Here is a 27,185-nt window from a genome sequence, read left to right as displayed (position 1 = left end):
CCTTCTCTTTCTTCCCTCTAAAACACCCCGTAATTCCCATTCCTACTCCCCTTCAGATTCAAAGCCTATTTTCCCCCCACTAATTGTTGGAAAGCAGAGACAGTTTATGGAACACAGCTACACAGATGGAATAGCAAATGCATTCCTGAGGCAGGTGCCCATGTTTGGCACTCTTAGACTCTGAGATGTCCCTTGGTGGCAGTGCCAGGTGCCAGAGATCTAAAGGAAGGAGAAAGAATGTCAGGAGGGCCCAGAAACATGTCTGCCTAGCAGTGAGGTTAGGAGATGGAGCATATACATGAATGATCCTGGCATGAATGAACAGAAGAGATGAGCACAAAGGATGCCCAATGCTACCTGTACCTAAGGGTGGGACCTACCCCATACAGAGATGCAAGAAGGCTCAAGGCCCACACTAACCCCTGCAGGTGGCATCCAACAAGGAAATTCTCTAGGTCAAGTATGTAGATATTTTGAATGCTTGGTCTCATGATTTTTGTTTTTTGGTTTTTGGGTTTTTTTTTTTTTTTTTTTTTTTTTTGTCCCTGTAGTAGATTATGTGTCCTGGTGACATCAATACCTGTATCATTGCTCATTGAGGGGGACCCTCCACCATGGGTCGGGCTGGACACTATGCCCACATGCCTATCAAAGGGAAAAGACGCTAGGATCAAACTGAGAATTCAGTTTGTGATCAGACTGTGACAGATGGGAGAGTAGAGTTGGGAAAGTCATGTCAGTTCTCAGAGCTTCGGATTGCTACTCTGTAAACTGAGGAAGACAAACCCCACCTCTCAGGCTGTTGCTGAGGAAGTCAAAGTGAACTGGAAAAGGCATTGAAGGCTCCACACAAACACAGGCAGGGAGCAAGGGCTCTGTCTTTCCCCATCCCTTGTTCGGAACAGGATCCCAGTCACGGGCTGCTCCCCTCTCAAGTGGAAGAAAGTCAGTCAGCAGTCCCATTGACTGCCTTGGCTCTGGCAGCCAGGCTCTGAAACCACCCACAAAGATGATGTTTCAGTACTTTGACGGGCATGCCTGTGCTGAGCACAGAAGGTTTGCATTTTCCTTGGGACAGTTGGAGAGACAGGAAGTGGGAGGCACTGGGAGGCAGAAGGAGGGTCCCAAGCCAGGGCCAGCAGGAGAGCCTGAAGGATGCCAGAAAGCCTGTAATGGATGCTCAAGTGACCAGAGAAGGACAAGGGGAGCCTGTTTAAGACCCAGGTCCTTGGCATTTTGCTCAGAGTGCTCAGTTAAAAAGGGTGTAAGGCACTGAGGCTGGGAGGTGGCTCGGGAGTCTAAGCAGTGATGTGTGACTCCATGGTTGTACCTCACACAAGGGAGTCGCATTACAAATTCCTGAAAGGGGCCAGCCTCAGGCTGTGAGTTCTTCTCTGAGTAGACTCCTAGGCTCTGCAGGCAATGCTAGTAACTGTCCCTGGCCTGCGTTCCTAATTCCCTTTTGTCCCCTGTCTCTGGATCGTCATCATTCTTGGGATCCTTCTGGGCATGGCTGGGGTCCACATGGACACCAACAGCAGTGGGGCAAAGCATTGGGATAGAAGTGACCATCCTCTCCTCCCCACAACCAGAACAATACCCCAAGATCTCTCTTGACTCCCAAGAACCCTGGCTTCGCTCTGCCATCTCCTGGAGCTCCTTTGTCCCTCTTTATCCCTCAGTATCGGGTCAAGAAGACCTGGCTCCATTCACCACAAGTTATAAAAAAGAAGTCAGAGACTCCCCTGAAAGCAGAGTAACATCCCCCCGCCCCCCACACACACATACAGAGGATGCCCATAGTAGTCATCAAAGCCTACCACACAAACTTTATTGCCGACGAGTCAGTAAGGTCTCCTGGTCCCCCCTGCAGTCCAACACTGCCCTTTGGTGTTTGTCTTGTCCTAAAATAAAGTGCATGTGCCTTTGTCACCAGACCACATGAAAAAACAGGAACTACTGTCCTTCGTCTCCCAGACCCTGGGCTGAGCCTCAGGCGAGGGCATGGTTAGTACTTAAAAGCTAGATATGAATGGACACTAACCCAGTAGACAGCTGGCTCTGGGAAGTCATTCTGAAGTGATCCCTGGGCCAGCTTCACTGCTGACCTTCTTCAGATAAGAAGGTGCCCTCTGAATTCTACCGGCCCACCTCTTTGCTCACCCCCGCTCTGGGGCTGAGAATCGGTGGTCCTCTATCTGAGAGAAGCCCACAGACAGGCTCTCTCTGTGTGTTTGGAGTGCCCCGGGACTAGACCAAGGTGCTTGCTACCTCCCTCCTTCCAGCCCTCTTTCAAAGCCCCCTTTGCACTGCTAAGTCGTCCTGAAGGTCCAGCCGGCTTCTCCTCTGGTTTGCTTCACATCCCCTGCCTTCCTGTGTCCCCAAACTAAGTGGTCAGGACAGCCCTTGTCTTGACTCAGAGGATGGCTCCTCCTGCAGCTCTTTCCTTCTGACACTTGGTAAGTGCCCTTGCATGGTCTCTTTGAAGTACATTCACTGTGGTTTGACACAAACCAGACACTGGGCTGCGGGCGAACTTGTCCTTCTCTCGCCAACCCTGGGGGGCGAATGCTAACATTTCTCCAGCTTTAGAGTTGAGAAATAGAGGCTCTGAGAGGGAACAGGACTTGCCGGAAGTCTTCTGACTGAGAAGGGCAGTGCTGGGACCAGGCTGGAGATATGCCTGGGATCCAGATCTGCCAGGAACAACTGCCTCACTGCACTGCAGGCCTCAATGCCACCTGCTGAGTCTCCTGGGAGCTCAGGCTCAGAGCCTACTCCGTTGAAGGAAGACATGGGTGGTAGCCCAGAACTTCCCATGGATCAGTGCTAGCCAAAAGCATGACCAGGCTTATTCCTGGCTTCAGGGTAGAGGTTGAAACATAATTTTAGTGTAAATCCTATACCTACTACCACTGGAGAATGTATGGAGATACACTGGGAGGTTCCTAGGCCCCATAAGAAAGGAGTATATAAAATCTGATGGTCAGTAGAGGGAAAGAAAGCATAGTCCCTCTGCCGATAGTACCCTCATCTGCCTCTGCTTGGTTGAGTTCCCAATCCATTCAGATATCTCTTCCTTCAGGAAGCCCCTCCTGGTTTAATCTTTGTCTTCTAGATGGGTTGGATGCTACCCTCTTATTTTGCCTATGCATTATCTTCTTGGTACTTAACACAGTGCATCTGGTTGATCTGTAAGTCCCCACCTGCTCTGTCTTTGAGTCCATGATGCCCAGCCTAGGACTAGGAAAGCTGGTATCAGGAGGTTTATTGAACTGTATGGGGTGGGGATGGGAGAATGGAGACCAGACATGGAGGAGGGAGAAGGCCAGAGATGGGAGTGATGGTGGGTTTGCTGGAGCTTGAGGCCCCCCACAGGCGCAAGGTGGCATGTGTCTCTGGAAAGGTGGCTTGTCTCCATGACAGTCCTCATAGCTGTGAGTGCTGAGCTTGTGGGAACTCTTGCTTTTCCTGCATTGCTCAAATGGCATCCAGATCCAAAGGCCCCAAGAAACTGCGGTGCAGACACAGGCGCCCTCAATGTTGCTTAAAGCTGAGCAGAGGGAGAAGAATCCTAATCCTGGTGGCAAAGGGAGCCTTTGTGCACAGAAGAGGTAAACACAACCCAATACTGCAGTCATGGCTGAGCTGTGGGCTCTAGCTCCTCATTTCTTGTCCCCAAGGCTTTGAGCTGTCAAGCATGCACTGATCAGGCCTGCTCAGGGGACAAAGAGGAGCCCCCGACTCTTTGTAAGGATGAATCATGAGTGTTAGTGAAGTCTGGGGTTAACACTAAGTCCTCCAAGCCTGGGAGGTGGCAGCCATCATGTGGAGCTGGAGAATGAATAAGTCTCTGAGTGCCAAGAAGTGATGGCTCTGCCCAAGCCAGAGCAAGAGATACTGGCCTAGAAATGGCCGCTACTGGGGAAGGTTATGTCCTTGTCAGTAGGGAGTCAGGAAATCAGTTGTCTCAAGAACTAGTCAAAGGGAAAGGACACAGAACCAGCCTGAAGTTAGCAATCTCCCTACAGCCAGTGCACCTGTGTGCACTTAGAACTTGTGGCTATACTCATGGTAGGTAGGGTATTGGCCACCAAAAATATCTGCATCCCCACCATGAAACCTGTGGCTATGTCACCTTAAGTTACATGGGATATTGTGCAAACAGGAATGGTATGGGGAGGATACCAGATTGCCCAGGTTGGCCAACTTAATCTCTTGTGCCACTAAAATCTTGCCCATTGGTAGACTGAGAACATGTGACAACTGAAGTTGTTGGCTTTGAGGATGGAAGAAGGGCCTGGCATGGATTGGGGTTTGGCCAGCTACACCTCCAAAGCAGGCCGTGGCCTCCCCTTGCCCAAGAAGCATGAGCCTTTTCCTGACACCCAGGCCTCAGCATCCTCCTGGATTTCCCATAATTCTTGCTATGTACCAGCCAGAGCTGCCACACCCCAGGTCTCCACCCATGCTGTTCTTTACCTTATCCATCTGTATTGATCCAGTTTCCATGGCCTGTAATGCACTCTACAGATTCTCAGGACCTGTGCACCCATAACACCACGTGGTCCTATGGCTAAAAGCCCTTCTCTGGGGTCTCCTGCTGCCTGACTTTGCCTGGAATGTGAAGGCTCCACTTGATCTTGCCATTTGCTTGTTGCTCTCTTTGTCCTACTTCCTCTGGTTGGTGTGAACTGCTCTAGAACAGGTGTGAACTGTTTTAGAACAGGTGTGAACTGCTCTAGAACAGGTGTGAACTGCTCTAGAACAGGGGTGGATCCTGTTGATCTTTACCAAACATGTTACATACTTCCTGGAGGAAGGAGTGGGTGTCTTAGTTTGTTCAAGACACTCTAACAACTTACCTGAGACAGTGTGGCTTGTCCACCTGGGAGCTAGCACTCCCAGAGTACTGACATGCTTGGGGGTTGGTGAAAACTCACCTTTTGCCTTGCTACAGTGGTTTTCTTGCTATGTCCTCACATGGAAATCAAAGAACAAGCAAACTTTCCTACCTTTGATGAGGAAACATGACTGTCTTCTTAAAAATCCTTCCTCTAAAAAAACCTACGCATTGAAGGATAGAATTCCAACATAGGAACTAAAGGATGAGTGTCAGGGGGCCTCCAGAACAGAAGGCAAGCTGGGTATCCCACGGAAAGAGACGGGATGACAGGGCCATCTGAGACTTTCACCAACTATCCCATGTCTACTTTCTACAATACTTAACATTTTTCTGATCACGTACAAATCTCTGTGCATGCACACTTGAGACTGTAGTAGCCAATTTTAGCTAGAATCTTTAAATCCAACTGCTGACATTTACTGAGTAAGCACTTGGACCTTAACAATAACCCCAGGAGGCAGGGAGAATGCCAGAAGACTCCACAGCTCAGCTACTGCAGAGGGGAAAAAAATCCAAAAATGAACACAGGAAGCTGCAGGGCTCACATGTGTCAGCTGATGAAATGGCTTCACGTGAGTGCTCCTCCCTGTTGCCTGGCTCTGATACAAGTGTCATTAATTTTCTTTCTCTCTTGTTACAGACCACGAAAATGTGGCTTCCAGAAGAGGTGACCTCAAGTCAAGTGGTGGAGCGGAGACCAGAACCGTGTCAGTTTCTGCCTGTGCCCAGCTCACCCTCCACAAAAAGACCTATGGAGCCGTCTCCGATCCCCCCACATAAAGGCCACCCCTGTGTTCCTTCCTATTCTGCATCCTTGGTCTGGAATGTATTCACTTTGCTAGTTATGGCCTGGGTTGTGCCCTATCCTCTTGTGCCCTCAGATGGCAGAGGTGGCTGTAATTGCAGATAAAGTCAGAAAAGAGCTCATGCAGTTTACAGGTCTTTAAGGTGGTGCTCAGTCCACGTAACTGATATCCTTATAAAGAGAGGGAGCTGGGACACAGGGAGGAACCACAGAACCACACACAGAGATCCGTGTGAAAGCCAGCCACTTTCAAGGTAAGAGGCTCAGAAGAGATGAGCCTGGCAACACCGTGAACTCTAACTCCTAGCCTTCAGAATCAGAGACAGCAGATTTCTGATGTGTAAGCCACTTGTTCCATGGAATTTACTATACAGTCTTGTAAAAAGTGTTTTTCCCCCCTATTTTTTTGCTACTCTTTGATATAGGGTCTCACTAAGTAGCCATAATCCTCCTGCCTCAACCTCCTGGGTGTCAGGGTTATATACGTACCACCATGCCTCACTTTCATTGCTCTAGTCTTTTGTGTTTGTTGTTGTTATTGTTGTTTTCTGTTCATGTTTCGTTTCTGTTGTTTTGTGGACAGGGCCTTACTCTATAGCTCTGGTTGGTCTGAAGTTTGATTCCTACAAAGGCAATCGCTACACAGACTAGGCAGGACTTAAACTTGTGGCCCTCATTTTGGATTATGGGCATGTGCCCTCATTCCCTACAACCTAATCTTAATAAGTTAATCACATGCTTCTACAGGAATGTTAACAAGAAAAGTCTCAAAGAAGGAAAAATGACAAGCCTGAGTCCTGGGGGGGTGGGGGGGTGGGGGTGGGGGCAGGGAGTTTGATACTTCTGGAACTCTCTTTCCTTGGGAAGGTGCAATACCACAGCCACTTTAGAAAAACAGTTTGGAACTTTGTCATAGAGTAACATATAGCTGATAGATGCCCAATTGATGGCATCGAGATGTTTAAATAAAGCAGGTTCATTCAAAGTTCTGCACAAGGCCAGCTATGCCTTTATTCAAAAAGACTTCAAACTGAAAAGAGTCCAGAGCTCCTTCAGCCGCCTGTGTACTAAAGTAGTCTGCAGGGACAATAAATAGACATTACTCAGCAGTAAAGTGGAACCTTTGCAGCAGTGTGGCTGTGTCTCAAATGTGGAGGCACTAAGTGGAAGGTGTCAGTCTTAGCTGGCCATCACCTCCCCAACCTGGGCACTCTGCAAAAGGTGACCTCCCAGGGATAGATGGGTGTTTGCAGGGACAGGGCTGGCATCAAGGGGGAGCTTGAAGGAGCCCCTGGAGCTGTATAGCTGCTCTGGGTTTTGAGGGCAACTGTGGTCACACCAATGAACACCTAGAAACAGGCCACAAAGAGCAAATTTAACTGTGTGGAAAATAAGGTCACAGTTTCAAAAACAAACTGCAAGCCAGTTGTGACCTACTGAGCTGAAAGTTCCTCCCGGCCCCTCCTTCTGGCCCTCTTCCTAGCTACTCCTCCCAGCCCCTCCACCTAGCCCCTCCTCCCAGTTCCTCCTCCTAGCCCCTCCACCTAACCCCTCCTCCCAACCCCTCTCTCTGAAAGTCTGCCACGGTGTCCCTTGCATTATCCCCATCACTTCATCAGGAGAGCACTGATTGGAGCCCCATTTTCTTTTTCCTCTGTCTGTGTGTACACACGCATGTGCATGCATGCACCCATGTGTACAGGCCTATGTATATACAGGTGATTTTAGGCCGATTTAGATTTAGGGAGATACTAAGCCAGTTCCACTCAGATGGCTGGTGTGTCATGGGGGATGTTGTCATCAGCCACCAGCTGCATCCCCGATACTCAGCCTGTCTGTGCCTCCAGAGTTGCTGCTATGACCACCATAGGGACAGGGCAGAGCTGGCTTCATCCTGGCCTTCAGATTTCACCGGCTAAAATGGACAGTGGTCAGTGAAGAGACAGAGTGGGAGGAGACAGTGAAAAAGGTTTTACCGTGGTTCCTAAGGGAGCCAGCAGGCCTGCCGGCCTCAGATGGGGCAAGATGGGCCACTGGAGTTTGTTTTAGTGAAAATGCGTTACCCAGCTTTCCAGTACCATGGCTCTGGAGTGAAAAGGCTGAAGATCTTCATGAAGGATCTTTGAACTGGTGGCTCAGTCATGAAAGGCTGCAGGCACACAGAGTACCTTCTGTATCTGGGACTTGGTGCCTCTAGCATTAGCGAGTCCCCATGTATCTGAGCCTCAAGAGTACGGAATAAAAGGACTTGTGAAGTATGGCAAGTGCTGAGCTGTGCCCCACTCAGTACTGGAGACTAAACCCAGACCTGCACACAAACCTGGGTTATGGAAGACTGGGGATCAAACCCAGGGCTTTGTGCATGCTAAGCAAGCATTCATCAAGCCACATCCCCAGCTGGAGAAAGGTTTTAATCTCCTGCTTTTTCACTCACTCAATGCTTCACCTTCTGTAAGTTACTCAACATCCCCTAAACTCCAGTAGCCTCATTTCCAAAACGAGGCTTATTATCAAAATTAAATGAGGCCCGTGGTTGTAGTCAGTGGTAGAGTTCTTGCCTGGCATGCAGGAGACTTTGGGTTCCATTCCCAGCATGATAAAACAGAGCAAAAAAGATTCAATGCAGTAACTGTATGACATATTGAACACCATACCCAGCACGTAGCAGGTTCTTAGAATGGCAAATGCTCACTGCTCATCAAACAGATGACTCCTCACTAAAACCAGGGAAAGATGTCAGCTGTCAGCATGTCAAGAAGAATCCCTGGAAAGTTTAGTAGACTGTGGGAACCGGTAGACCCAACCCTCACAGCCTTGGCAGCCAATGGGGTTTTAATATGGCTTTAAAGCACATCTTGAAAATGGTTCAAGCTGGGCACAACCTGTGGTGTGGGTCCTCTTGTTTGGGAGGCATAGCAAGGCCAAGGTATTAGCAGTAGGTTTTGATCTAGAGAAGAAAGACCTTAAGCAGCCTTGTGTCCGAACCAGCAAGAATTCCCAGGACTAAGCCGCCACACACTCGTTCATTTGCAGAGGCCCAGTTCTACTTTAGTAGAGCTCAGATGAAAGAGAACTCTTTCACTCCGTGCCATGTAAGGCAGGTGTTTCAATATTATTATTAATAACATTGTTATTGTTAGGTTTATTGGGAGAACGTGGTCATGAGCACTAATGAATGCATCGCTAGTAAGAGTGAGACAGAAAAGAGTGAGAGCAGAGGGTGACGCAGCAACTTAAGTGGGGTGACTGACAGCTCCAGTGCGGGGCCAGGGTACTTTATAAGTAGGGCTTCCTATCTGAAAACCAAAACAGTTTCAGAACAGTTGCGAACTTTCAAGAAAGACTCCAGCAAATCAGATCTAGTTGACCTTTGACCAGTCTGGATTCAAGGCCAAAATTCCTTTGCATAGTATGTATAATGTATAAGCCCTTTGTTTTACACACACACACACACACACACACACACACACACACACACACACACACACATACACACACACACACACACACAGAAAGAGAGACAGAGACAGAGAAAGACACAGAGAGACAGAGAGACAGAGACAAAGACAGACAGACACAGAGACAGAGAGACAGAGAAAGAGACAGACAGACGGACAGACACAGAGAGACAGACACACACACACAGACACAGATGGGGGGTGGGCAGGAAGCCCAGGTGTTTCCTATAGGTTGTTTGGAATTTAATAAGAACTTGTTTCAAGTAACATGAATATCAGATTATGTTTGTAAGCTGCAGAATAGTATGGGTGGCCTTTGGGGACTCCAGGCCAGTCTTCTTGAAGGACAGGAATATTATCTCTCCACTCTCATTTGCTAGAACCCTGATTGGGGCCTTTGCTGAGGATGCTAAGAAGGGCCTATGAGACCACCTCAAAGACTCCATCAGAAATAAGCCTCAGGAGGCTGATGCTTGGCTGGTGCTGGGTACCCTACAGCAGTCAGGCTTCTTTGTTGCTGTGTTTGTTGGTTTTTCTCTTCTGTGCAAAGAAAAACTAAACTAGAACAGAGCAAGCACGTGAGCTCCGAGGTAGATGATCCCTGACACACCTTTCTATAGACAGAGCTCTCCCTACCACCCTGGGAGGGCGGGCTCACCATCAGGACCACTCTGAGAGATGGTGGAAAGGCAGGTGCACCATCAGGACCACTCTGCAGAGATGGGAAATTAAGAAGGCAGTAAGGGTCATAAAAGAAAGTCAGGATTGTGAAGAGCCAGGCAGTGTGGCTGTCAGAAGAGAACATAGCCCTCTTCTTCCCCCACTCTCAAGAGTAGGCCATCCCATGCAGGGTAGTCAGATCCCTAGGATTCATTCAGGAACTAGACATTGAAAGCACTCTGGAAGGTAAACTGTCTATAGCTGCTTGGGTCTGTCCGGGGAGAGAAACAAGGAGATGGCTACTCCTTGAGCCTAAGTCAGGAGGTCAAGTTTCTCCCAGACATCCTTTGCCTCCTGCCCCCTGGATTACAAGGAGGCTCTCCTCTCAACAGGTTTGGCAGAAACTCCAGAGTAAGCCCTGTCTGGGGTTTCTCTACCCTGTTCCAGGCCCCCTGCAAGGCCCTGACAACCCGATCTTATCTTCAACTGTGGAATTTTCCCACAGGGAGGCAGAAAGGTCAGCTGTGTGTTCTGGGCAGCTTGGGGCAGGCCCCTTCCCTTTTGCTACAGAGTGTCTTTGTGGAGCTCATACCTGCTCAGCCCTTTGTTCTGAATATACCTGTGACTCTTGAGTGACAGATGCCACCGTGACCTGGCCTACAGGCCAGGAACACTGCCACTTGATCAGCTGCTCCAAGCTGGAAATGGGGGCAGGTTCAGGTACCCTGTCACCTTTAGCTAGTTGGTGAGAGCTACCACATCTTTGTGATTTCCATGAATCATCTTCATGGCCTTTGCCCAAGCTGTGTTCCACCAGGATAGTTGTATAATTTTTAAAGCTATTTGTTTTGTTTTCTCTAATAACTTGGGGGAAGTTATTGATAAAGATAGATGAAAAAAATACCACATCTGGATATTCTGCATAGGAAGTGACTACAAACAGGAATACAGCATGCATTCTACAACAAAGAGAATGGGTAATCTCCAACTGCACAGAGTCACATGGGTAAATCACATAAGGTCACCTGGCAGGGGCAGGGACCGGCACCCCCAATTCTAGAAATTGGCAGTGCATTAATTAGGTAGAATCAACCCCAGAGTCAGGAGGGCATCCTATAGAGGGGGATCAGAGTAGGTAGGGACAAAGAATTCTGTTTTCTAAATTGAAAATGCCCTTTGGATCAGGTGTGGGCTTCGCAGGTTGCACAGTTTGCAATAAACTTAGTTTAATGTCCAGTTAACAGTAGCTATGGTGATAAGCTACAATAACACAACACACACACAGACAGACACACACACAAATAAAAATAAGCAGAAACTCAGCAAACGTTATCGTGCTGTTCAGTTCCACCCAGAAACTCTCTCTAGGACCTGAGTCTGTAGAAGACAACTAGGTGCACACGGGGCTTGGCGCCTGCTTGCCAAGTGTTCAGCTCCTCTTGGGCCAGTGGCCCGGAGAGAAAGTGGGTTTCTCCACGGTTGCTGCCTGTTCTCTTTGTCCCGACACTTGGGAAAACATGTCCCAGGTGCAAATGAGGAGACTGAGGCAGAGGTGGAGAGCTGGGATAGGAGGCAGGTAAACCGAAGGCTGTGGTGCAAAGGAACCAAAGAGCCAAGGTCTCCTTGCTAAGTCCGGTGACATGCTCTGTCACTGTAGCTGTGACACTGGCGAAGAACTGGCTTTAGGGTCTTTGTCTGCCAGGAGCTTCCCATCACACCACCAGGTGTGGACTGAGTTTTGGGCTGTCTGTCATTGCAGACCTCCTGTCCAGCCTAGAAAATGAATGGGTACTGTCACCACCACAGGGCAGAGGGAGCTGATGGGAAGGGCTAGGTAAGAGACTTGGAGTCACTTGAGTGAAACCCATCACCACCCATCCCCTGGGGCTCTCATACCAGCTTCAGCAGAAAGCCTCTTGTGCCAGGACCTGATTTAATCCCACCTGACCCCCCAGAGTATCCCCAGCACCAAAGGGCTGAACAAGGAGCCCACCGCTTCCTTTTAAACTCTTTAGTATTAAGCGTTAATGATTAAATAGGGTTCCTCCATTAACCCCACTCGGGCCTTTGTCTCCTGGCCAAGAAGGAGTCTCCTGCTTTGAAATGTCACATAAAAATGATAAATGCCCCCTTCCTCCCTCCCAGGGTCACCGGGTCCCAGTATTCTTTTAAAGTTTGAGAGGCCAACACAGGGTGCGCCTTGTTTAAACACAAAAGCACTAGGCCAATTGTGTAGTCAGGCTAGGGTTGTGCCCTGGAGAGAGACGCGCATGGCAGCCACAGGGACTCTGGACAGACAAGGGAGCCCCACAAGCACTGCAGTGTTGGGGCTCAGAGCACTTGAAGATCCAGTGGCATGGATCTTTCAGTGGAATGAGTGAAGCCAGGGGTTGCAAAGAAAAGATGAGGGCTCGCTCTGTCTGTGGGTTCTGGCGAGCTCTGCACAGTGTTGGTTGGTCCCAGCACCTCAGGATCAGGTCTTTCTTGGGCTCCTTAGGAATGCAGAGGCCCGCCACCTGGTGGCATGAGACTGTAATCCTAGTTGCTAGGAAAACTACTTCAGGAGAATTACAAGTTCAATGCCCAGGCAGCTTAGGGAGACCTGTCTCAAAATAAAAAGGACTGAGGGCAGGGAGTGACACTGAGTATGAATCTTGGTGCTGTACCAGCATGCTTGAGGTGTAGGTTTGGTCCGCAGTGAAGGAAGGAGGGGAAATGAGAGAGAGAATCAAGTGAAGAAAAATAGAAATAAGGAAAAAGAGAAAAAGAAAAATGGTGTGTGGGGGGAGAGGCAAGACCACACACACACATACAAACACACAGACATACACACACACATATACACACATACATACACACATACACATATACACACATGCATATACACACACATACAAACACACAGACATACACACACATACACATAAATACACACATACATACACACACATATACACACACATACATACACACACATACACATATACATACACACATACACATATACACACATACATACACATGCACATGCATACACACATACATACATACACACATACATTCATACACACACACATATATACACACACATACACATATACATACACACATACACATATACACACATACACACATATACATACATACATACACATATACATAAACATACATATATACACATGTACAACCACACACAGATACACACATACATATATACACACATGCACACACATATACATAAACATAAACATATATATATATATATATATATACATAGATAGATAGATAGATAGATACATGTACACCCACACACAGATACACACATACATATACACACATATATACACATAAACACATATGTACACATATACATACATATACACATACACACACACAGACACACAAACATACACAGAGAGAGCGAGAGAGAGAGACAGAGAGAGAGACACTAGTATATAACTGCTAATTTAATTCTAACGGTGTGCCATTTGCAGGTAAGAGGGTTAGGACCAAGATAGTAGTGACTTTACAAGGATTTTGGAAGCCTAGGCTGTAAGAGACACCCACCCAACCACTCACACAGAACCTTGTCTAGCATAGAGCCCAGGAATAACCAGAGCCAAGAGACTGCACTGTGCCCAGCTGAGATGGGCCAGTGGGAACCCTTGGCCAGAGAGCATCATCTGCTAACACTGTCTCGCCTTCAGTCTCCTCCCCATCTGGCTCCAGGAAGAAAGGCAGAGGCTGAAGGCCCCATCCCTCTCTGCACCCACTGCCCTCAAGTCCTCTGTGGCACCAGGAAGGGGTTAACATGGGACTTTGTCACTGCATAAATCTGTATTTATCTGCCACAAAGTAAGCTATTTAGGTTTCTGATTTACAGTCCTTGGTTTTCATCAAAGTCAGTCATTCCCAGTAAAAGAATGCGGGCAAGATTTATAGGATCTGCGTTAGTCTTTAAAGCCCAAAGCTGCACTGTGACTCATTCTCCATAATGTTGTTGCTCTAGTCCAGAGATATTCGTGTGCAAAGAGAAAGATTCAGATCTCTGCCCTGAAAAATAAGACTTTTGGGGGGAACTAATTATAATGGCGTCAATTGTACTACGTTGTAAACTCGCCGTCAGCAGGCCCCCCTGGAGTCTGTTTTCCAAGGGTTTTATTTCCACAATAAAATGTGCTCTGGTTTGCAGCTTGGCATATAAGACCTCCACTGGTATGAGCGAATGTTTTTTTCCTACCAGATTATTAGAAATAAACAGCCCACCAGTGGAAAGGCAAAAAAAAAATTATAAGCAAGGAAAATAAATCTTGGAATGTTTGCATTTAGTGATGTTAATAGAGTCTGTGAATTAGCTGCACAGTCCAACTGGCTACATGGAGCCAGCCTGGTATTTTTATTTTAATTTCGGTTTGTGTTTTGCCAGTGTGAAATGGGGTCAAGGCAAGACAGAATGGAAAAAGACTTTGATGTCCCTTTGAAAAATATTTTGTACTGTGACTTCACGGCATTTGCTGTTCGTCTTCCCCTTGTGTCCCCAGCCTCCAGCTTGATGAGCCGCCTGTCAGATCCATGACCATCACACATAATAAAATGTAGCCATCATCAACAAACCTCTTTCCAACTTCCTCCCCTCCCCCTCCCGCTTCCCCAACAACTATGTCAGAACTGGAGGCAGAATGGCTCACGACGTAAAGTGAAAATGCCAATCAAGATAACCATGAGAGATAGAGGAAAAGAGCCTCGTAAACTTTCTCCAGAACTAAGCCAAAGAGAAGGACCCAAGTGCAAGAGGAGGGGTGGAGCAGAGGTCATATGGAGTGGGCTGCTGTGCCAGTCCAAATAGCCTAGGTTAGGGGTGAAGGCTTGCCAGGGGGGCTGCAAGAACGAACAATGGTACAGCCTGGTCAAGAAGAATGACAGAGAGTGTAGTCCCAGAATAAATTCAAATCTTCCTTCCTGGTGTTGGAGGGTTCATTCAGACTTTCTGTGGGGAAGACTTAGAGGGATAGAGCTACAGTGTTGGCTGCAGACCTACAGTGAGTGGGTCGGATGAAGGTCACTTGGCTGGGACAGGTCAGGGAGCAGGTGAGGTGAGAGCATAGAGAACAACTCCAGTGTTCTATGCCGGGTCTGTTTGTGCCTCAGTGTGGCTGGGACCCAAGGTTTCCCTGGGCCTCTTCCTTAGCTCACCTCCTCTTCCCCCCCACCTACCCCCAAGACAGGGTTTCTCTGTGTAGCCCTGGCTGTCCTGAAACTCACTCTGTAGACCAGGCTGGCCTTGAACTCAGAAATCCACCTGCCTCTGCCTCCCAAGTGCTGGGATTAAAGGCGTGCACCACTACCGCCCATCTAGCTCACCTCCTCTGAACATTCCTGTGAAGCCCTGTGGTAGGTTTTTCTCAGTGATGGACAAACTCAGTGTCCACCGGTACCCATAGGACAAAGAACATGCACACGGCGGGCTACGGCATAGCATCTAGAAAATGACAAGTGCTAAAAGGATCGATTGGCACAAGACATGAGACACCAAGTTGTCAGCACAAAGATTTGTTTGCCCCAGAGGGACAAAGGGCAGGGAATAAGAAACAGACAGGAGGTGAAGGACAAAGGAGAAGAAGGGAGGACTAAAGGAGTGGAGAAAGAGGTATTTGCCCCAGGAAGGCAAACGACGGCCTCTGGAGATTGAGGAGACAGATGTGGTCCATAGGCAGTTTATAAAGGAAAAGGAGAAAGCCTGTGTTAGGATGAGGCGTTTTATTTTAATTAGGCATATAATTAGGGCAGCCAAAGGGGGAAGGATTGCTGGACTTCAGTACTTTGATAGCTAGACCATTGTGGTCAGCCTCAGGAGGAGGAAGTGGCCAAATAAGGGGATGGCCTAATGTAATCTAACAGACTTTAGCAAGGACGAGGGAACAGAAAGGCAAGGCCTGCCAGAGCCATGTTTGCTATGCTTGGGCCTACCAGGGCCCTTCAAGAGCAACAGAGAGGGGCTAGGTGTGAATCTGGAAATCAGGAGAGGCTTCAGGGAGAAAGGGGGTGGGATTTCCACAGCTCCTGAAGACTCAGTAGGGGTTTTGACAGCAAGAGGAGAGGAGCGAGAATTAACTGAGGGAGAAAGAAGAGCAAATGGAAACATTTAGAAGCCTGCCGTTGGCCTACTCTGGAAAAGGCCAGGATACTCTGTGGATTCTTCATGGGAAGTGTGAGGAGTAGACAGGCCAGGCTGGGGCTAGGGTTGGGGAAGGATACACTTTCAAAGTAGCGGAGGACTCTAGACTTAATCCTACCAGTATTGGAATCTTCCTTGGCCTTCAGAACAGAATGGGTGCCCTTACTGATGGTTCCTGGTCCTCTTTCTCTCTCTCTCTTATGGCACTTCTGACCCTAGTGCACAACGTCACATAGTCCTCCCTATGTGACCATGAACCCCTGAGAATTTTGTTCACTAATCTAACATGCTAAGTGCAGAGCACAGTAGGTCTTCAAGGAAGAGTAGGTGCAGGATGAATCTCAATGTTTGTGGCAACACACTAAAGATCTGTAGCAGATGACAGAAGGCTTGGAGCCAGAACTTGGCCTTTAGGTCTGAGGGTAGCATAGGCAGGATCAGAAAGCCATGGTCCAGTGTCAGGCAGTGAAGGCTGGGTTCTGCTGGGCGTGAATACCAAAGAATGAGGGGGAGGGTTCAAAGGCAGGGCCAGGGGAGAGCTATGACATGATGACAAATAGTTTAGACATGATGGTGGCAAGATGCTCACAGAGAAGGGACGAGGAGATCTGACTTGAATTTGCTGCATTCAAATGTGCTGTGACTCCCCTAGTGGATCTGTGGTAGCCCAGAAGCACACTCATCATGCAAAAAGTGCACACGGAGAGCCAAGATCAGAGCGGGGAGGTGGAGGAGAAGGAACATTAGACAGTAAATCTAAACCTCTTTCCTGTGATCTCCATCTTGGCTACCAATCTCAACAGAGATATCTTAAGGACTCAGAGTGAGTCTGCCAATGCTCCCCTGACCTTCTTCCTAAATCACCATAAACCGAGTGCTCATTAGGGATGTCAAAATTACCCCTTCCAAGCTATTGGGAAATAGCTCCATCAACAGAAACCTTGAGCTTTGTGTCCCTTTGTGATAAATGCCCTGGACACTGAACAGCCCATCCTCTGTGGCTCCATGAATCGGCTCTTTTGCACTGTCACTGTCCAGTGTGTGAGCATCGCCCCAAGCATCCTCTGTGTGTGAGTAGGAGCTCCTTGGGAGGAACCGTGGTAGCTAGAGCAGAGGAGTGGATCCTCACAGCTTTAGAGAGGGCCAAGGAGCATATGGCGGTCAAGCGAGACAAGGGTGGGGCCAGGATGGAGAGAAGAGCAGGAGGCAGAAGTTATACTGGGAGAAGTTGGTCTCAATGTAAGCCTGGGAAGAGAGTGAGTCTGAGGGTGAGCATCCTGAAGTGGGGGCAAAGCCCTGCCTGGGGCACATCAGGCTATTGCCAGAACGTCCATCTGGAGAGCTAGCCAAGAAGAGCCTGGTATCCTTGTGCGGTGGATGAAGAGGGAGTAAAAGTCTTGGCTACAATGCCCTGTATTACTTGGAAGACAAGATAGAGCTTCCTGTTCCATTGTGCTTTGGGTTTTACGAAAGCTGCCTCTAAACCTCCTGCCCAGCAGCATCTCCAGAAAATAGTCTCTCCCCTTGGGAGAATGGCTGAGTAATTTAGGCTCCAGTGAGATCCATTTGGGCTTGTGACCTAAAGACCTACAAGGTAATACACAACTGGGGGGGGGGGGGTCTTTGAAACTGACGTCACAGAAGCCAAGTGGGACTGGGACTGGGGCTACTAGTATGAGAAGAAGCCCAAGTCACCATGTTTAGTTTCTCTGGGGAGACCAAATGTCCAGGGTTCTGGGTTTGGTTTTTGAGAAGAAGGGTAACATAGCTAGCTGTCCCTTGTGGCATCCCACAGGCACAAGCTGAGAGGTCGAATCAATCTGGGTGGTGTGAAGTCCAATATTTCTATAGAAAGTGGGTCATACACAGTACCAGAAGGAAGTACAAAATTCTTTGCAAGCAGGTTGCCTCTACTCTTGCCCTTGAAGTCAATTTAGTTTGTCCAGAGAAGCAGTGAGGTGGAGGGTAGGGGGGATGGGAAGACCATTGAATGTGAATAGGAGAGCTGAGATGATCTGGAATCCCTAAGGACTAATGGGTGCCCAAGTTGGGGTCCCATCCAACGTTGATAGTGTGAGTGACATGCTCAAGAGACTGTGCTCCTTCCCACAGAAGTGCACACGGTTGTCCAGGAGAAGCCGAAGAATATACCTGGGTGGCTGGGCACAGCTCCTAGTATACCTCATATCCTAGGCCAACAAAGTGGAATAGTGGAGCACAGGCCACAGACATGAGCTCCTAGGGCACCTTGCCAACTGTGAGGGCACAAAATATTTGTCAAGCCACTCGTGCCAAGCCCTGTAGGTACCTCCTGTGGTGAATCTCAAGCAGGGCCATACAGGAAAGAAAATTCTGGGTGTGACAATTCCACCTATGGTTGCCAGCTCAGTGGTGTGGGGAAGTAACATTGTTAACGTCTACTATGTGACAACTCCAGCTTCTTTGCTGCAGTCACTTGAATTGCCTTGTCGACTCCCTTCATTTAACCCACGGGGACACTGAGCTCGTAGGGGTTAATGCTTTCTTAAACAATGTAGACAATCAGAGAAAGGCACACAGATGGTCAATGACTGCAGGAGACACTTGGTGTCAACATTCATTAAAGAAATGTAAGTCAATCAAAACTACAGAGAAATAGCTTTTCACATCCACTGTGTGATTAAAAAAAATAAAAATAAAAGCAGGTATTGCCAAGGATGCAGGGAGGTTCTCATCTCCACACACTGCTGGACTGGGGGTCGATAGGAAATGGTACACCCCCTCCCTCCAGAAAACAACCTATCCGTTTCTAAAATGCCATCGGTAGACTTATCACAGGACCTGGCAGAACCATGTACAGGCATACAATCAAGAGAAATGAAAGCAAGTATCCACACAACGCATCATGCACAGATGCTCACGGGAGCCTGAGTCATAGTTGTTCCATAACAGAAATAACCCAAATGGCCAATCAGCTTATGGGTTAATTAAAAAGCGGCTTGTCCATTCAGTGTAATGTGATTCAACCACTAGAATAAATAATGCACTGATAAATGTCAACACAGAAGCCCTGGAAACACTGCGCCCGTCGTGTGGAAGAAGCCAGGCAAATGGCCACATGCTACACAATTCAATTGATATGGAAATGTCTATAGACCGACTAGTGCTGGCTTTAAGCTGAGAAGCAAGCAGCATTATGAGTGAAGGAGGGAATATGGTGGTAGATATCAATTGTTACCGCTAGGTTTAAAATCACCACGGGACAAAACTCTGGGCATGTCTGTGAGATAGTTTCTAGTAGGTTCGATGAGGAGGAAAAACCTCATTATGGGCAGCACGTTTCATGGGCTAATGTCACAAACTGCATAAAAGGGAGAAGAGAGTTGAGCGCCAACCCCCTCTCTTTTCTGAGTACAGATACAATGTAACCAGCACCCTGTACTTTTGGCCACTACAATGTATGGTGTGGAGCCAAAATAAGCCCTTAAGTTGCTGCTCATTGGATATCTTGTCATAACAAAAAGAATGAAATGTGATACAGTGTTCCTTTGGGGTTGTAAACATGTTTACTGCACTGACTGACTGTAGAGATCAGTGCTTAGCTCTGTGAGTGATCTAGGAACCTTGCGTTTGTACCTAGACAAGAATGAATTTCACACTGTGCGTAATCTTTCCAGAAAGCTGTGTTTAAAAGCATCGCACCACAAAGACCAAACCCCATGACCCATTTGGATTTTTCCAGTTCTAAATACATGCCACTTCCTTGGTCATATCAGACCCACAATGTCAAAGGGCAGGAGACCCACCTGGGAGTGTGTAAAACCTATAGATTCAGTAGAGACAGGTAGGGCTTAAGACGTACGTGCTCAGCCAGCTTCCTAGGTGAATAGAAAAATGGTAAACTGAGGCACAGGTGGAAAAACATGGCTGCCTGTAGAGCTCTTGCATCTCAGAGTCCTAAACTGAGTATTCATGGGATTAGAGGAAGTAGCTGCTTTAGAAGCCAAATGTTCTTTACAGGAAACTTTATACTCTTTTTCAAGGTATTAGAGAGCAGTGGTTCTCGACCGTCTTCATGCTGTGACCCTTTAATACAGTTTCTCATGTTGTAGAGGACCCCCACACACAACCATAAAATTATTTTTGTTGCTACTTCATAGCTGCAATTTTGCTACTCATATGAATCATAATGTAAATATCTGTGTTTTCTGATGGTCTTAGGCAACCCTGTGAATGGGTCATTCAATCCCTGAGGGGGTCTTGACCCACAGTTTGAAAACCACTGGTATAGAGGAAGGGGAGGGTGGATTTACGAGAGAGGCAGTAGGGTAGATTGCATTGGAGGGTGCCATGGTGGAAAGTGGCCTAGAGACCTTTTGGGGCAGGGGGAGGGGCGATGTGCAATGTGGAGAAGAATGCAAAGGCTTTGTGGAAACCTCTCACAAGGGGGGAGGCTAACCACTCCCACACCAGCCTAGCCATCCACCTGCCCAGGGTTTCCAGGGTACCTTGCTTCATTGTCAAGTGTAATCCTGGAGAGAAAGAGTACACCGGTGAACCTGAGGTAACATCGGCTCTCTGGGGCTTCTTTAATCTCAACAAGCTTGGAATCCTCCCAGCACTGGAGGTTGAGTTTCAGTCTTTTTGTGCTGTTACATCTTTGTTCTCTTTACCTCCTCCTTGAAGTAGAAATGATTGATGCTTAAGTAACTTCGGCTGTTGAGTAATATTTATTCAGACCGCGGGAGAACAAGATAGGGCTTAAAATGAAGGTGGAAATTTTCCCTTTGAATGGCACAAGTCGAGCCTTTGAAAGTCAAGTGTAGTCCCAGTTGCGCAGTATAATAAAGATGGAGGGGCCAGCAGGCGAAAGGTCTCCCGCAGATGATCAATGTACACTGGTTAAGTGGGGGCTCAAACAGTCCCGTGAAGCCACCTGAGCCGAAGCCCCTGGCTATAAATATTGACTGAGCCCTGGATTGTTCTGAGCATACCTCACATCTTTACTGAGCCTTTCAAGCCAGGATCTGGAGGGCTTGGTAAACAGGCTTCTAAAGCCCAGAGAAAAGGCTCCCCCGTTCTAAATTCTCTCCAGATAACACTCCTTCCTCAGAGGGAAGTGAAAACTGGCCAGGAAGATGAAGTGCCCTCTAAATCAGTGATTATGTGTCACCTCATGCATGCGTGCTTGAGTGGCCCTTCGCATTCATCAGCTCAGGTCTCCTATGTACTAGTGGTCAGGACTCAAACCACAGAATTATCACGGCACAGCACGGTTAGATCTCTGAGTCTGCGTGCGTACACAAGCATGCACACATGTATCTAAATGTGTAGAAGGCAGAGGACAAATTGGATGTATGCCATCTGTCACCCCTCTATCTCTTATTCCTTTCTATGTTTTTTTTTTTCTTTTCGGGTCAAGGTTTCTCATTTGCCTGGAGCCCAGTGGTTAAGCTGGACTGGCAGACTAGTGAGCCCTTGTGTCTACCTGTATCTACCACTCGCGCCCTAGGATTACACATGTGTGCCATGGTGCCCAGATGTTTTAGGTGGACTCTGGACGTACCCAGACCCCCATGCTTGCCACGGTGAGCTCTTCACTCAGAAAGCCACCTCCTCAGTCTGATCGTAAGATCTACAGTTACCTACGCAATGCCAGGGAGCAGTGCTTACTAGTCTCCCCTCTTGGCTAAGACACCCCAACATTTGCCTGGGCAATTGGTGAAACTGAAGGCTGAAGATGAGGTATAGGAAGGACGCAGGAGGTGTTAGGATTTCCTGTTGTCTTGGCTGTTGTGTTATCACCAAGCATTTGCCTTGTGGGGAGGCAGCCCTCTCCTCTGGTGGGGCATGCGGCATGGAAGGAAGACATGAGTTTCACACAAGCCCCCTCCACCCCTTTACCCATGCCTCTTTAGCTAGCTGGCAAGGGACAAAAAGACCACCTATCCTGAAAGGACCACTCAACACCACCACACCACCCCCACCATCTATTCTTACCGGACTTTGGCTAGCTGTGGCTCTGGCCCAGTTCGAAAGGGAAAGAAGATAGCCAATGTTGTCCGGAGCTTCCAAATGAAGACTTCAGTGCTAAGTAATCTAGACAGTGCTAAGCAGAAGGACTCACGGGCATGAGAAACACTTTCCAGGACAAGTTCTGCCTTTTTGTTTGTGTACAGTTCTCCCCCCCCCCCCATCCACTACTCCCTTCTTCCTTTCTATGTTTTTAATAAAATGATCTAATAAAATCCCGACCATTTGCTTGGAGCTAAGCAATAAGTAATTTTCTCTTTCCTTGGCCATGTGGCATCAGCAGAAGAGAAGAGACATTTATTAGAAGATCAAAGAGTAAGAGGTGGTCAGGTCCTTCCACAAACCAACGGCTCCCCTCCTGGCTCCTCGTCCCCAACACCCCTCGATGGGTTTTCTGTAATATTAAGGCAGAGTTCACATAGTATACAACCTACATTAAATGTACATCTCATAAAGCGGTCGGCTGCAACCGTCACTGGCCTTTGGTATATCGAGACAGTTGTGCAACATTACTCATATCTAACTTCAAACACTTTGATTGCCCTCAGAGGAAGCCGCTGCCCATTAGTTCTTGTTTCACAGCCTCTCCACTCTCCGTGGCCTCCCGGCTATTCAGCCATCTGTTAATACTCCCCATCTCTCTGGACTGACATATTTGAGGCATTCAGTACAACTAGAACTATGCAGTGTGAGCCATTTTCTGACTGATCATTCCCACTTGTATCTTCAATGCTCCATCATGGCGTAACATCATCAATATGCCACTTATTTAATGGCTGAATAGCATCTCGTTCATCAGCTGACAGACACTTGTGTCCTTTCTACTTCGGGCACGATTGTAAATATTACTACTATTAATATCTGTGTACAGATTTCTGGGATAGTTCTATTACAGAATTTTCATGCCTTTCCTTAAAGCATACAACTTCAGAGTATTACATGCAAAACCCGTACACCCAGAGTTTTAATCAGCTGAAGAGTCTGATTGAGGGCTGGGGATCTAGCTCAGTCAGTAAGTGGCTACCATACAAACATGCAGATCTGAGTTTGATTCCCAGCACTCACATAAGAAGCAAGGTAAGGAGGCATGCATTAGTAGTCATCCTCGCTCTGGGGAAGTAGAGGCAGACAGATCCCTGGCCAATCTGCCTAGCTTAGACAGCAAGCCTCAAGTCCCAATGAAAGACTCTGTCTTAAGGGATGAGGTGAGACCAGTGAGATGGCCCAGTAGGTAAAGGTGCTTGCGGTTAAGCCTAGGAACCTGACTTCAATCGCTAAGACTCACACTGTAGAAGGAGAGAGAGAGCCAACTCCTGCAAGTTGTCCTCTACCCTCCACAGATAGACAGCGGTAAGCATGCACTGTGCAAAGCACACCACAACCATGGATAAACAAAACAGTGAAAATAAGGAGTGCTTTCTCTCAGAGAATTCATCATTGTGAATAAATAAATAATAAATAAGCGCGCATGCTGGAGAGAAGGTTCAGTCAATAATAACTTGTGCCGCTCCTGCACCTACGTCAGAGAGCTCACAGTTGCCTATAGTTAGTTCCAGCCCCCAGCAATCCAATGTCTCCTGCATCCATGTGTACCGGCATTCAAGTGCACATAACTATGCAGAGACACACAAATAAACATTTAAAATAAAATAATATTTTTTAAAAGGAGGCATACATCTTTCTGATGTCAGGGCCAGGGTCCTCTTTGGATCCCTGTCTCTATTTGGGAGGAAGAAAGCTGAATGTGCCCTGAGATGTCTGGCAATGATTTCAGTATTGGTCAGAACTCGCAAAGTTATACTGCAGCAACAAAAATTCCTCAGTCATATTTTGTTGCAACGAGAGTTCCAGTCTTGTTCAGATTCCAAGCTCTAAGGTGGCTACATTCCTCTTTTCCTTTCACTCTGAGACACATGTTGAGGGATCACCTTGTGTTTTCCCCAGGGAGGAAAAAAAAAGTAGAAAACACCCATGTAACTACGCCGAGAAGTGCCCAGACATGGCGTCTGCCAGATCCACTCTCTGTCCATTGGCCTAAGCAAGTCACGTGGTCAAACGCTGCTAAGGCAAAGCCTTACACCCCCTCCCCACTCCCCCCACCCTCCACCCCCGCAGTTCCCTCTCAGTGAATGAGGATAAAAGGACGGAAATGGACGAAAGCACCAGCGCAATCAGCTACAGCTTGGAGGATCTGTGGGCCTTGGGTTTCTGTGAAGCCTTGTATTTCATAATCCTCCAAACACTACAGACACTCTGCCATGTCCTGGTGAGGAGAAAGGAATATGTGGTGTGGTCTTGTAGAGTTAAGAAGGAAAGACCAAGAGAAACCACAGAAGAAAGCTGGTGATGGTAGCACTAAGACTAGTTGCATAGAGATGAAACATCTGCTCAAATTATTTTGGGGTGTGAGGGAAATGATCTAGTCAAGGACACCGGAAAAGCCCAAGCGTCATGGCTACCAACCTAGAGAAACCTGCATGTGCCTTGCCTGCCTTTCTGGGCCCACTACAATGCCTGACTATGATTCTATGTGAGCATCAACTTTCAATAGAAGTGTGTAAACATACCCATCTTTTAGGAGGGCAGGAATCTGTTATCTGGAGATTCATGGAGGCAGGAAGAGAAGTCATGGATTACAAGAGATGGTGTCAGATGCAGGGTGGCCTCTGCTGTCCAAGACCTGCCAGGCTCCGGTTAGGTATCCATGCTCTCATCTGTCAAATGGGTGCAGTGCTGCACAATGGTTCACGTGGCTCTTGTCAGCGTGTGGGAGATTTGAAACTGCATTTCAAAGATGTTCACATTGAATTCTCACAATCTGTGGATGTGACCTTCCATTAATTAGCAAGAGGGACTTAGGAGATGGGACCAAGGCTCTCATTTCTGGAAAGATTATGCTGATGTGTTCCCATGTAATCAATCACAGGGGCCCCAGTGGAAGAAGACGTGAGACAGATGCAGAGGTCAGAGTGACTAGAGGAAGAGACTGTGAGGCAAGGGAGGCACCGGCTTCTAAATACTGGAGAAGAAAGGGAAGAAAAGGCACACCTCCCAGAGCAGCCAGCTCCCCTGCCAGCTCCCCTGCTCTCTCCCCCACCCAGAAGTAATGCAGACTTCGCCGCAATTTGACGTCAGCATTTCTGACCTCCAGAGCCATCAGACAGTAAACTACTGCTATCTTGGATACATGACGCTCGTGTGATTTCTATTACATCAGCAGCAGAAACCTAATATACAGCTTGGCCTGAGGTCAGGTCAGCAAAGATTCTGGAGAAAGGCAGCGTGCTGCCGACAGAAAGGAAGCGCTGACCAGGTTCAGAGGCCAGTGGGGAAGGCAGGTGTGTCAGAGCATAGCCCAAATGGTCAGTTCTATGGATGGACCTCCCTATCCATCCTAGGCCGTTGTATTAGTCAGGGTTCTCTAGAGTCACAGAACTTACGGATAGTCTCTAGTTAGTAAAGGAATTTATTGATGACTTACAGTCGGCAGCCCAATTCCCAACAATTGTTCAGTCGCAGCTGTGAATGGAAGTCCAAGGATCTAGCAGTTACTCAGTCTCACGCAGCAAGCAGGCGAAGGAGCAGGAGCAAGAGCAAGAGCTAGACTCCCTTCTTCCAATGTCCTTATATTGTCTCCAGCAGAAGGTGGAGCCCAGATTAAAGGTGTGTTCCACCACACCTTTAATCCCAGATGAAAGGCGTAGTCCAGATTAAAGGTGTGTTCCTTAAACTCGGAGATTCAATCTTCTGGAATCCATAGCCACTATGGCTCAAGATCTCCATACCAAGATCCAGATAAGGATCTCCAAGCCTCCAGATAAGGGTCACTGGTGAGCCTTCCAATTCCGGATTGTAGTTCATTCCAAATATTGTCAAGTTGACAACCAGGAATAGCCACTACAGCCGTCAAAGGTTAGTAAAAGTCACAAGCAGGTGGTTACTAAGAGTCTCTGCTCTAGCTTATAGTCTGTACTGGTCCCCAACACAGCATAAAAGCTGTCCTTTCTGACCCCTCTCTTCCACCTCTAAGCCTTGGGCTGTACCTGGCTGTTCTCAGGCCTGGGGTCATATAAAGCTCACTTAGCAAGCCTTTAACAGCATTGTTCTTTGGTTTCATCCCCAGAGAGTCAGCTTGGTCTGCAGTGCAGCCCAGGTCCCAGCATCTTTCATGTATCCCACCTAGAAGCATTCATGTATCCCAGTATCTTTCCAGGGCTGGGTACACTGGCATGAGAGCCCCAGGGGCCGCACTGATCTATGGGAGAGGTCTCTCCTCATGGCTGGCTCTGCCGGTGTTTCCTTTCTTCCTGCCTTTGTAGCCTGGCTGGCAATCAGCCATGCCCACTAAGCCAAGGTCCTCTAAGACAGGCAGACTCTGTCACAAATTTTAATTCAAAGGTTTTTTTCTTTATTATTTTCAAATGTTCAAGGCCATGAATGTGAGGGAAGAAAGGTCTCACACTGAGACCTCACACTGTGATCTTGTGATCACTAAGAGAGGAAAGCTTTGCTCTCTGTTTTCATCCTAGGGATGCTATATATACTGCAGTGGCTGGTTGGGACCATCCCTCCTCTACACATGCACATGCTGGCCCAGCCGCTATGGTGGCTGTACTCAGTACTCTTTATTTGCCTCTGCGGATACTGTTCTATCCAAATTCAAGGCCAGTGACTTTGCTCTACCAAACTCTTTGTGTGACTGCTCCTTTCTGGGAGCAAGTGGAAAGAAAATCCCAATAATCTCAGGTAATGTAAGTATGGGCAGGTACAGGCCTGTGACTCACTAGTGTGGGCCACTTCCTCAGAGGAACGCACACAGCTTGCCACGGCATGAATTGTTCACCTGCACTCTGGACTGTCCTGTTTCTTACCTGCGCATTCGATGCTGCCGTGTGCTGGGAAGCCTCTAAGCCTGCCTGGTTGGCCTCCTGCCCAGAGTGCTAAGGACGCCCAAGCTGAAGGCTTGCTCAGAACCCTGAGAGGACTGCTTTGGCTTCTCTAGGATCCTCCCAGGCCTGAGCTTGAGTAGAAGTGTCCTTCCAGTGCTGCCCTGGCTGTGGTCCTTCAGTGCAGGAAACCCCATGGCATGACATCCGACATGGCTCCTGCTTCAGTGGCCCAGGCACTGTGGCTACATTTGCAGCAAGAGCCTTTGGGCTGTGAGTGTCA

The 27,185-nt window shown here is 47.9% G+C and overlaps 1 long non-coding RNA gene across 2 annotated transcripts in view; it reads right to left on the bottom strand.

The window, feature by feature from the left end:
• Positions 1 to 25,605, bottom strand: part of Gm33248 — a 28,994-nt gene extending 3,389 nt beyond the window's left edge. The window contains exons 1-2 of one of the 2 annotated variants that reach the window (XR_378521.3): positions 25,498 to 25,605; positions 24,584 to 24,797 (exon numbers count right to left, since the gene is read on the bottom strand). This is a non-coding gene — a long non-coding RNA (predicted gene, 33248). Of the gene's footprint in view, positions 1 to 24,583; positions 24,835 to 25,497 lie in introns of both variants that reach the window. The other variant, XR_378520.4, reaches the window with a different exon arrangement.
• Positions 25,606 to 27,185: the final 1,580 nt, after the last annotated feature.

This window comes from Mus musculus, chromosome 7, assembly GCF_000001635.26.
Source record: "Mus musculus strain C57BL/6J chromosome 7, GRCm38.p6 C57BL/6J".
Lineage (NCBI taxonomy): Eukaryota > Metazoa > Chordata > Mammalia > Rodentia > Muridae > Mus > Mus musculus.
The sequence above is the reverse complement of the archived record's forward strand: the minus strand, read 5'-3'. Positions and strand labels throughout refer to the sequence as shown.